Consider the following 12,495-nt stretch of genomic DNA (forward strand, 5'->3'; position numbering starts at 1 on the left):
CCTGGTCTGCCCGGCGCCTCTCTTCCCCTGTCAGTCTCCGGCTTCAGCGGCGGGTCGGCGCTGCTCTCCGGCGGCTTCCCGGAAGCAAGGGCGCCGCCATCACAAGCAAGGGCAAGGAGGCGGAGCAGGTCTGACGTCACCTGCCTGCTCCGCCAATCAGGCTAGGGCGGGGAATTTAAAATCAGATACCAGGCAGAGATCCGATGCCTGAGTATCTTCGTTTCTCCTGTGGAAGCTATGATCCAGAGCTCCCTCGTCCCTGCAAGCATCCTGTGCTTCCAAGCATCCTGTCCCTGCAAGCATCCTGTGCTTCCAAGCATCCTGTCCCTGCAAGCATCCTGTGCCTACAAGCAACCTGTGCTTCCAAGCATCCTGTGCCTACAAGCACCTCCGTGCCTCCAGTTACCTCCGTGTCTCCAAGCACCTCGTGCCTCCAAGCACCTCCGTGCCTCCAAGCACCTCCGTGCCTCCAAGCACCTCGTGCCTCCAAGCACCTCGTGCCTCCAAGCACCTCCGCGCCTCAAGCACCTCCGTGCCTCCAGTTACCTCCGTGCCTCCAGTTACCTCCGTGCCTCCAGTTACCTCCGTGCCTCCAAGCACCTCCGTGCCTCCAAGCACCTCGTGCCTCCAAGCACCTCGTGCCTCCAAGCACCTCCGCGCCTCAAGCACCTCCGTGCCTCCAGTTACCTCCGTGCCTCCAGTTACCTCCGTGCCTCCAGTTACCTCCGTGCCTCCAAGCACCTCCGTGCCTCCAAGCACCTCGTGCCTCCAAGCACCCCGTGCCTCCAAGCACCTCCGCGCCTCAAAGCACCTCCGTGCCTCCAGTTACCTCCGTGTCTCCAAACACCTCCGTGCCTCCAAGGGTCTCCCAGCACTCCCTGTACTCCCAGTACCTCAGTGCCTTCAATACCACAGTGTCTCCAATATCTCAGTACCCCAGCCTTCATTATTTCTACAAGTCTTGTCTTACAGGAGACCTACAAGAATTCCTCTGGGCCTCCCGCCTGCCGTCTTAGTTCTGCATGAGGAAGACCTACATCCGGCCATCTCTACTACGACCCAGTGGCGGTTCCTCTTCCCGGTCATCGGAAGAAGCCCCGAGTCCACAACACTCCCAAACCAGGTCAGTGATAGTATACTCAGGCCACATGGACTCGGGGGATCGGAACACGGACTCTAGTGCCATCCAGAACCTGGCTTCTCGAGTGCAAAGTCAGGAAGCAGCACAAGGTCAGGTGATGCAGTACCTCCAGCAGTTGTCCGGGCGTCTGGATCAGATTCAGGCGTCTCTGGCCTCAGTAATTCCGGCTCCTGTTCCAGCAGTCGCACCAGTTGCCGTTGCCAGCAATGTTCAACCATCGGCCGGTGTCACTCCACGCCTTCAGTTGCCTACTCCGTCCCGCTATAATGGGAATCCCAAAAATTGTCGTGGTTTCTTGAACCAGTGCGAGGTACATTTCGAGCTACTTGCACACAACTTTCCTACAGACCGGTCCAAGGTAGCATATATTATTTCTCTGTTGGAAGGTTCTGCTTTGGATTGGGTGTCTCCATTATGGGAACGATCTGATCCCATGGTTTCCAACTACACCAACTTCATCTCGTCCTTTCGAAGGATTTTCGACGAGCCCGGCAGAATGACCACTGCTTCTTCCGATTTGCTCCGTGTTCGGCAGGGCGCCCGTTCCGTGGGCCAGTACGTGGTTCATTTCCAGACCATTGCTTCCGAACTACGCTGGAATAATGATGCCCTGAGAGCTGCCTTCTGGAACGGTCTTTCCGACCGGCTGAAAGACGAGCTGGTTACTAGAGATCTGCCGGATCCATTAGAAGATTTGATTTCCCTTTGCGTCAAGGTGGATCTTCGGATGCAGGAGCGTGGAAGAGAACGTAACCGTTCGGATCGTTCCAGGTTCCGGAATCCTACTCCTAGGCCGGTGGCCTCACCTAGCTCAGATGAGCCCATGCAAATTAACCGCTCCCGACTGTCTCCGGAAGAACGACAGCGTCGTCGTGAGGGTAAACTCTGCCTTTACTGTGGAGCCGCAGATCATTTTCTTAAATCTTGTAAAGTCCGTCCGGGAAACGGGCAGACCTAGCTTGTTCCGGAGGAGTCAAGCTGGGAGTTACGACAAAAGCTTCTCCAACTTCGGACTGCTTGCTTCCAGTAACTCTAGTCTCCAATTCAGTCTCCAGGTCTTGTGAAGCCCTATTGGATTCCGGAGCTGCAGGGAACTTCGTTTCTTCCTTCTGTGCCCAAAGTTTGGGTTTAAAGTTACGGCCTATCGAGCGGCCAATTTCACTGACGGCTATCAACGGGACTAGAATTTCCAAAGGTCTCATAATGTGGCGCACGGGGCCAGTTAAGCTGCGGGTCGGGGCTCTACATCAGGAAGATTTGGAACTCTTGGTAATCCCAGAAATGCCCCATGATCTGGTTCTTGGAATGCCTTGGCTGAAAAGTCATAACCCCCACATCGATTGGAAGTCGTCACAAATTCTGTCCTGGAGTTCCTTTTGTCACACTAATTGTCTTACTCCTGTTTGTCCGCTCCGTGTTACCTCCAAAACGGATGAAGAGCACATTCCGGAGGCATATCAAGGGTACAAGGACGTATTTTCGGAACAAGCTGCTGACCTGTTACCACCTCACAGGCCTTGGGACTGCCCTATTGACCTTGTCCCAGGGAAGACGCCACCTCGTGGTCGCACATATCCTCTGTCTCTTCCCGAGACTCAAGCCATGTCGGAGTATATTAAGTCCAATATGCTCAAGGGATTCATTCGCCCCTCTTCCTCCCCTGCTGGTGCAGGCTTCTTTTTCGTGAAGAAAAAGGACGGGGGGTTGAGACCATGCATCGACTACCGCGGCCTAAACGACATTACTATTAAGAATAAATACCCCTTGCCACTAATCACAGAGTTATTTGATAGGGTTCGTGGTGCCCGCATTTTTTCAAAACTCGACTTGAGAGGAGCTTATAATCTTATACGCATCCGAGAGGGGGATGAATGGAAGACTGCCTTTAATACCCGAGATGGGCATTACGAATACTTGGTGATGCCGTTTGGTCTTAGTAATGCTCCCGCGGTTTTCCAGGGATTCGTCAACGAAATCTTTCGTGATATGCTGTATCAGAGCGTTGTGGTATATCTGGACGACATACTGATTTTTTCCAAGAATCTTGTCGAACACAGGACTCAAGTCAAAGAGGTGCTACACCGTTTACAAGAGAATCATCTCTACGCCAAGCTTTCCAAATGTACCTTTGAAGTAACATCTATTCCGTTCCTCGGTTATGTCATCTCGGGGACGGAGCTTCGCATGGATCCGGAAAAGTTGTCGGCCATTCGTGATTGGACTCAGCCTCTTTCCCTGAAAGCAATACAAAGGTTCCTGGGCTTTGCGAACTACTACAGGAAATTCATTAAAGGTTTCTCCACCATTGTTGCACCCATTACTGCCCTGACGAGAAAGGGTTCTAATCCTAGTTTGTGGCCTCCGGAAGCCATTGTAGCTTTTTCTCGCTTAAAGTTAGCTTTCACGACGGCTCCAGTTCTCCAACAACCAAATTTCGAGGAACCCTTCTTCTTAGAAGTTGATGCATCTTCAGTCGGGGTGGGGGCTGTCCTCTCCCAGCATTCCTCTGATAAGAAATTACATCCGTGTGGCTTCCACTCTCGTAAATTCTCTCCAGCCGAACGAAATTACTCTATTGGAGACCAGGAACTCTTGGCAATCAAATCTGCCTTGGAAGAATGGAGATATCTTCTAGAAGGGGCTAAACATGTGTTTACCATCTACACGGATCACAAGAATTTACTGTACATCAAATCCGCACAATGTTTGAATCCTCGCCAGGCGAGATGGGCACTTTTCTTTTCCCGATTCTCGTTCATTATCAAGTACCGTGCCGGGACTCTCAATATTAAAGCAGATGCGCTTTCCCGTTCACAGGTTCCCACAGACGAGGATGAACCTCCGGAGCGGGGTTTAATTCTGAATCCAGTTTCTGTCTCTGCTGCTTTAACTACTCCAGCTCCTCCTCCTGGAAGAATGTCCGTACCAGCTAGATTCCGCCCAGGAATACTACGGTGGGTCCATAACTCCAAGTTTTCCGGTCATCCCGGCGCTCAGAAGATGTACAAGTTTCTGCAAAGGTCTTACTGGTGGAACACCATGAGGAAGGATGTACAAGATTGCGTTAATTCATGTCCCCAATGTACACAACATAAATCTCCTCGTCTGCCTCCTGCAGGGTTACTTCGTCCTCTGCCTATCCCTGTGAGACCCTGGACTCACATTTCCATGGACTTCATCACTGACTTGCCCTGTTCCAAGGGTTGCAACACCGTTTGGGTTATCGTTGACCGTTTTTCGAAGATGGCACACTTTGTGCCCTTGACTGGTCTTCCGACAGCACCGAAACTGGCTCTATTGTTTATCCGAGAACATTTTCGTTTGCATGGGTTGCCACAAGAGATTGTTTCTGACCGTGGAGTACAGTTCACCGCCAGGTTTTGGAAAGCCCTTTGTTCAACTCTACACATTAAACTTAAGTTTTCGTCGGCTTATCATCCCCAAACAAATGGACAAACGGAACGAGTCAATCAAGATCTAGAGACTTTTCTTCGGTTGTATCTCTCTCCTTCACAGGACAACTGGGTGGAGTTGTTGCCTTGGGCGGAGTTTGCCCATAACCATTTGTTTCATTCTTCCACTGGGGAATCACCATTTTTCGTCAACTACGGGTTCCATCCCCGTGTTCCGGAATTTCCAAGCCTTCCGATAATAGAGGTTCCTGCTGTAGCGTCCACTCTACGACACTTTGGACAAATTTGGAGAAAGGTTCATGCTAATCTTAAGCAGGTTTCTGTTCGGTACAAGTTCTTTGCAGATAAGAAACGGCAAGCCGCACCTCAATATAAAGTTGGGGACAGGGTATGGCTGTCCACACGGAATCTCCGGTTGAAGGTGCCCACCATGAAATTCGCTCCAAGGTTCATCGGTCCTTACCCTGTGCTACAAGTCTTAAATCCTGTGGTCTGTAAACTGGGTTTGCCTGCCCATCTTCGCATACCTAACGCCTTCCATGTTTCTCTACTCCGTCCCCTCATACTGAATCGATTCCACTCAGCACTCCCAAGGCCAACGTCCGTAGTGGCAGAAGCTGGAGCGGAGTTTGAAATCAAAGCTATTCTGGACTCTCGTTATCTTCATAAAAAATTACAGTACTTGGTGGACTGGAAGGGTTATGGACCTGAGGAGAGAAGTTGGATTGGGGCTACTGAAGTAACGGCTCCTCGTCTGATTCGGATCTTCCACTCCAGACATCCGACTAAGCCCGGGAAGTGTCCAGGGGCCACTCCTGGAGGAGGGGGTACTGTCACGAACCTCGGGCAGCGGCGACCGCGCTTGTCCCTGCGGGTGGCCTGGTCTGCCCGGCGCCTCTCTTCCCCTGTCAGTCTCCGGCTTCAGCGGCGGGTCGGCGCTGCTCTCCGGCGGCTTCCCGGAAGCAAGGGCGCCGCCATCACAAGCAAGGGCAAGGAGGCGGAGCAGGTCTGACGTCACCTGCCTGCTCCGCCAATCAGGCTAGGGCGGGGAATTTAAAATCAGATACCAGGCAGAGATCCGATGCCTGAGTATCTTCGTTTCTCCTGTGGAAGCTATGATCCAGAGCTCCCTCGTCCCTGCAAGCATCCTGTGCTTCCAAGCATCCTGTCCCTGCAAGCATCCTGTGCTTCCAAGCATCCTGTCCCTGCAAGCATCCTGTGCCTACAAGCAACCTGTGCTTCCAAGCATCCTGTGCCTACAAGCACCTCCGTGCCTCCAGTTACCTCCGTGTCTCCAAGCACCTCGTGCCTCCAAGCACCTCCGTGCCTCCAAGCACCTCCGTGCCTCCAAGCACCTCGTGCCTCCAAGCACCTCGTGCCTCCAAGCACCTCCGCGCCTCAAGCACCTCCGTGCCTCCAGTTACCTCCGTGCCTCCAGTTACCTCCGTGCCTCCAGTTACCTCCGTGCCTCCAAGCACCTCCGTGCCTCCAAGCACCTCGTGCCTCCAAGCACCTCGTGCCTCCAAGCACCTCCGCGCCTCAAGCACCTCCGTGCCTCCAGTTACCTCCGTGCCTCCAGTTACCTCCGTGCCTCCAGTTACCTCCGTGCCTCCAAGCACCTCCGTGCCTCCAAGCACCTCGTGCCTCCAAGCACCCCGTGCCTCCAAGCACCTCCGCGCCTCAAAGCACCTCCGTGCCTCCAGTTACCTCCGTGTCTCCAAACACCTCCGTGCCTCCAAGGGTCTCCCAGCACTCCCTGTACTCCCAGTACCTCAGTGCCTTCAATACCACAGTGTCTCCAATATCTCAGTACCCCAGCCTTCATTATTTCTACAAGTCTTGTCTTACAGGAGACCTACAAGAATTCCTCTGGGCCTCCCGCCTGCCGTCTTAGTTCTGCATGAGGAAGACCTACATCCGGCCATCTCTACTACGACCCAGTGGCGGTTCCTCTTCCCGGTCATCGGAAGAAGCCCCGAGTCCACAACACTCCCAAACCAGGTCAGTGATAGATGGTAAATAGTGTAACAAATGCACGCTGCTGTCTTTGCAATGTAAATAATATTTTTTATTATCATTTTTTCTGCTGCGGGGTACACTGGGCTCCACAAGGAATGGACTATGGGGTGTAGAGTAGGATCTTGATCCGAGGCACCAACAGGCTCAAAGCTTTGACTGTTCCCAGAATGCCTAGTGCTGCCTCCTATATCACCCCGCCTCCCTGCACAGGATCTCAGTTTTGTAGTTGGTGCTGCAGTAGCAGGCACTTAACAGAGGGGCTGCTCCAGGCAGCCCTAAGAAGAGCTTTTTTCTGAGGAAAAAAGTGAAGACTTCAAGGGCAGCAGCAGTGTTACATGTCAGTGGACATTCACGGCTGCAGCTCCGACTCTCCCCAGCGGCGCTGTACACTCCCGAGCCCTGGTTGCCTGGTAACTACAGCAGGAGGCTCCGGTTTTCTTCTTGTCAGGCACACACGACGGGAGCTCTCCGGGATTGTGTGGCCGCGCTTCGGGAGGTGGTAAGTGGGTCCCGCTTGCGGAACCCGGTTTTTATCGCGATCCGGCGCGGTCAGTGGGAGGCAGGCCGCGCGCGCTGGCGGTGGACACTGTGGCAGTACAGGCGATCCCACTAGATCACCAGGGCATGGGACAGGTCAGGTTTTCTCTATAAACCGTTTTATTAGAGCCCGCAGTACCCGATGGTTTTGCCAGCAGGGGGATAGAGCTTGGACCTGAAGCCCCTCCCCCAGCCCCAGGGCGCCATTTTCTGCAAATGTTCCCGCCCTGGAGCTGCATATCTGTCTCTCCCTCACTCCCTGGCAGTGTCTGCGGCGCCATTATCCCTCAACTCACTGTTCCTGGGAATGCTTGGGCAAATCCTCCTATGTAAAGCCGCCTGGTTGTCAGTGCTGTGACTTTACAAGACACTTAAGTATTCTACCTGCCTTATTTAGTCAGTGTTAGTTAAGAAAGAGTGCACTTAGGGTTTCCTAGTACAATTACCCTGTGATATACATCCAGTTCTTACTGTGTACTGTTATATCTATTGTTATATAGCTGCGTAAGCTAGTCCAGTGCAGTATTATTGTTAGTAATAACCTCTGCATTGTACAGACTGTGACTATTTGTGTGTGCATTTAATAGCTGAGTGGTGTCCATTTTGTGTCTTTTACTCAACCTGCTATCCCTATATTCTATAACCTGAGGGGGCTTGGTGCGTCAGGTTTTATCTAATATAGGATTTTCACAAAGATATAATGTATTACGTATTTTTCTCTGTGATTTAGTCACCATATCTCTCCTTTATCTCTGCTGGTGCTGACTACACTGCGCAGGGATTTGGGCTAGAGGTATTGTGCTGCTGACAAATTGTACTGTGTTACCTGATACTGCAAGTTATATCATGTCTGCTTCTGAGGGTAACGGTTCTGGGGCTGAACACACTGCCGGTGTTGCTGAAGCCGCAGATACCTATGAGGAGAATATAGCAGCTTTGGGCTCTGGTTCTGGGGGCTCCTTACCCCCCAGTGGGACGGTGGCAACGGGGGCAAATAATGACCCGCCGTGGGCCACTTTTTCCACGCTTCTGCATACGCTAGTTCATAAACTAACACCCCCTAGGGGACCCCCAATGCCGGTGCTACCGTTTGTGGTCCCTGCGGCTAACCCGCCATGGGCGGACGATTTATCTGCTCAAATAAATAAGTTGAACCAGTCCCTGACTACTAAAAAGTCTGACCGTCGCTCGCCTACGTCCAAGGGGTCCTCTAAGCGAGCGCTTGTCTCCTCACAATCCACTGCTGTCACTGACACCTCTTCGGATGAAGACTGCACTTACACTGACCCCACAGGTTCTGACTCGGATACGGCTGATGGGGAGGGTAGTTCACATGTGGATGTTCCTGATCTTTTGGAGGCTATTAAGTTAATTTTACAGATTACGGATGATCCCGAGCCATCCGTTCCTCCTAAGAAACCAGATAGGTTCAAGCGTCAGAAGGTGATTAAACAAGTTTTACCTCACTCTGACCACCTAATTGATATACGTCAGGAACCCCTGGGAAAACCCGGGTACGAAGTTTGTGCCTCAAAAGAAGATGCTGGCTCGCTATCCCCTCGCGCCAGAGCTGTCTAAGAATTGGGAAACGCCTCCTCCAGTGGACTCGCATGTGGCTAGGATGGTGGTTTCCTCCGCTCTACCGGTCACCACCGTCACGTCTCTAAAAGAGCCTACGGATAAACGTGTGGAGGGTTGTCTGAAAGCGATTTACACCCTCACGGGTGCTGCACAAAGGCCCACATTGCAGCTACTTGGGCTGCAGAGGCCATTGAAGCATGGGCCTTGGAGTTAGATGCTGAAATCTCCTCTGACCATGCTAGACAATGCTTGTCTTATATTGTCACAGCTTCTCGTTATATTAAAGAGGCGGCTTCTGATGCCCGGTATCCTGGCAGCCAAGGCCTCTACTAAGTCAGTCCTGGCTCGCCGGATATTGTGGCTGAGATCCTGGTCTGTGGATCTGGACTCTAGAAAAACCCTGGAGGTACTCCCTTTTAAGGGAGATATTCTGTTTGGGGAGGATTTAAATAAGATTGTGGCTGACTTGGCTACTGCCAAAACTGCCTGTCTGCCAAGTACTGCTCCTTCTGTGTCAAAGGCTAAAGGTACTTCCTTTCGCCCCTTTCGTCCTTCAGGTAAAGCAAAAGGTCAGGCGTACAACAAGCAGGCCCGCACTTCCAAACCTGGTAAGCCTAAGCTCAAATGGCAATCTAATTATTGTTTTATCACATGCGATGTGGAATCACTATATTCCAATATTGAACACCATTTGGGGATTGAAGCAGTAGAATTTTATTTGGCAAGAGATCCAAATATAGGGGCGGAATTGAGATGGTTGATTCTGGAGAGCATTAAATTCATATTGCAACACAATTATTTTATTTTTGATAAACGGTATTATTTACAGATCAGGGGGACGGCCATGGGGACCAGGTTTGCTCCGAGTTTCGCCAACCTATTCATGGGGCGGTTCGAGGAACAACATGTTTGGAGCGGCGATCTCGGGGCGAACCTGGTCCTCTATGGCCGTTTCATAGATGATTTATTTTTTGTTTGGGAGGGGAGCACGGAGTCAGCTGAGTTATTTGTAGCCAGTTTGAACTGTAATAAATTTGGGCTAAAATTCACGGGGCATTGCCACCCCACACAAGTGACTTTCTTGGATATAGCGCTTAAGATTGAAAATGAGAATATAGTAACTAGTACGTATGTTAAGGAAGTGGATCAAAATCGGTATCTACATTATAGAAGCAGTCATTTGCAGCGATGGAAAGACAACATACCCAAGGGCCAGTTCCTTCGGATAAAAAGAAATTGTTCCTCTCATGAAGGAGCAAAGGAACAGATGGAATCCTTATATGGGGCATTTCTTACGCAGGGTTATCCAAAATCTGTGTTGGACCAGGCCTGGAGGGAAGTGGAAAATATAGAAAGGGGTACCCTATTAGATACTGTTAGAACTAGTGCCAGGAAAAATAAAAAGAAGATAGATCGGACAACAATGTTCGTAACGAAGTATAATACCAGTGCATATGAGATCAAGAAGATCATCAAAAAGAATTCTCCGATCCTGAAACTGGACGAAGTGTTGAATTCCAATTTAGAACTCAGTGAACAAGTTATATTCCGAAAATCCGATAGTTTGAAATCTGCATTAGCACCCAGTTTTTTTAATAGACCATGTGATAAACCAGTATCACTAGGGGCACAAGGGGGACAAATAAATACATGGCTACCCAAACCACCAATAGGATTTCATAAGTGTGGTAGAACTAATTGTGAAACATGTAGACATACAGCGAAGAAAACGACATACTTCTCCTCAAATACATCAGGTGAAAAATTCAATGTAAAAAGTTTTCTGAACTGTAGGTCTACATACGTTATTTATGTACTACAGTGCGGATGTGGAGCACAATATGTGGGGCGCACCACTCGGGCACTCCACACGAGGTTCATGGAGCACAAACGACAGATAGATAAAAGAGCTGGAAGTACCTATCTCTATCGCCATGTGTTGGAATGTGGGGAGGGGGGTAGTGAGAATGTAAATATCATGGCCATCGAACAGGTGGCGCTAACAAATAGGGGGGGGGATAGGTTCAGGAGGTTATGTAAGAAGGAGGCCTTCTGGATTTTTAATCTTAAAACCTTGATTCCCCAGGGACTTAACGATTCAGTTGAGTTAAATCAAATCTAATACCCTGTAAAATGTTGAAAACGGCCAAATTATATACATATTTATAGATAAGTAATAGCAGTCATGGTTCCTTGTGATACTGAAAGATGGAGATGGAGACTTTGTATTATATATGATGTTATGTGGAGATTGTGGGTATGTAGATGGACCACAATATAAGGGCATTCAGAACTGTCCCCTTTTTCCCTAATATCAGGAGAGACATTTGTATATATATAACGATGTTTTTTTAATAAATGTGGTTTATCAATATGCGAGAATATTATGAATAATAATGTAAAAATGAGGTATCGATAGTCTGGTATATATAATTAGTTTTTGAATTAGGTGATATTAAATAATGAGTGAAATCAGCTATCAGAGTTTTATATTAGTAATCATGCATGTTAGTAAATAATTGGGCTAAAAACGAGGCTTGGATAGATGATTATTTAACTTATAAAAGAGAAGCTGTATTAACTTCCTGGATTCAAAATGAGGCTTGGATCTAATAGTAGAAATATCGATCTTCATATGAAAGTGAGGCTTGGTATGAGGCTACAAAATGGCCACCGGAGTCTATTTAAGACTTAGAGTGAAAATGAGGCTTGGAACGCACGCCGGAGTGCGCATGCGTGGACGGCCGCGGGAAGTTTAAATTAGGATGGCTATATAAACTGAACCCAGAGAGTAAGGTCATTCAAACTGAGGAAGCCGCTGAGTGCATCGAGTAGGTGGAGAAACGCGTTTTTGAAGTGACCGAGACTGAGGACGCTTACCTCCCATCCACGTATGCCAACATTGCTGTGTGGTACGACCATCAGTCAGTGCATTTGCAATTGCGGCTAACCACCAGCAGAGGGAGCCGTAGCACTGTGGATAAGTCCCCATGACACCTTCTCCAGATATTCTGCAACAAAACGGATAAGTACCAGCAGAGGGAGTTTTGAAATCGGGACTATCTCATTATACCAAATTTTGGAGGTGACCTAAATACTCTGAGTGGATGGTAACTACCCATTTTATAACTCTTTATATGTGTGCACATATGTTCAATTGGAACATTAAGAAATTGAGGACTCCTGAACACATCCAGTGTTTGAAAGGTCATTAACAGCTTGTTCATTATTTAATGAGTGGACACTGTGAAACATAGTAATATCAGAATCCAAGCCTCATAAATACAGTGCAATATAGCCCAAATTATTAGTTATATGTGGATTGTTTGTATCTTGGTATTTATTATGCAGATCATGTGTTGATTGAATGTTATTTATGCTGCAGCATTGTAGATTAATAAATTTTACTTCTTTTTAAATACTAAAAATTTCATTGTATATCTCATTGTCTCTTTAATTGGTGCAGACAGCGCTCCTGATTTTTCCACAGGGGGTTATATCCCTGAGGTGAATGTCTTTAAGCCCAAAAGAGCCTGGGCGGCCCGTCAGCCAGCTTTCAAGACAGGTAAGCCTGCCACATGACTGGGCGGGCCTCCCTCTGGGGGATCCCAGGGTGGGGGGCCGGCTTATAGGGTATACCCAGGAATGGTTGAAGACCACTTCAGATGCCTGGGTACGGAAAGTTGTCACTCGAGGTTACGCCATAGCCTTCAAAAACCGACCCCCTCATCGATTTTGCCAGACAGATGTCCCGTTGGACAAGACAAAGGCAAACACTCTACATTCGGTGGTACAGACCCTCCT

General features: G+C 49.3%; 1 protein-coding gene across 4 annotated transcripts in view; it reads left to right on the plus strand.

Moving 5' to 3' along the window:
- VWA3B (von Willebrand factor A domain containing 3B) overlaps positions 1-12,495 on the plus strand; it is a 340,688-nt gene that overhangs the window by 81,823 nt on the left and 246,370 nt on the right. The gene's annotated exons all lie outside the window — the stretch shown is intronic.

Source organism: Pseudophryne corroboree, chromosome 2 (assembly GCF_028390025.1).
Source record: "Pseudophryne corroboree isolate aPseCor3 chromosome 2, aPseCor3.hap2, whole genome shotgun sequence".
Lineage (NCBI taxonomy): Eukaryota > Metazoa > Chordata > Amphibia > Anura > Myobatrachidae > Pseudophryne > Pseudophryne corroboree.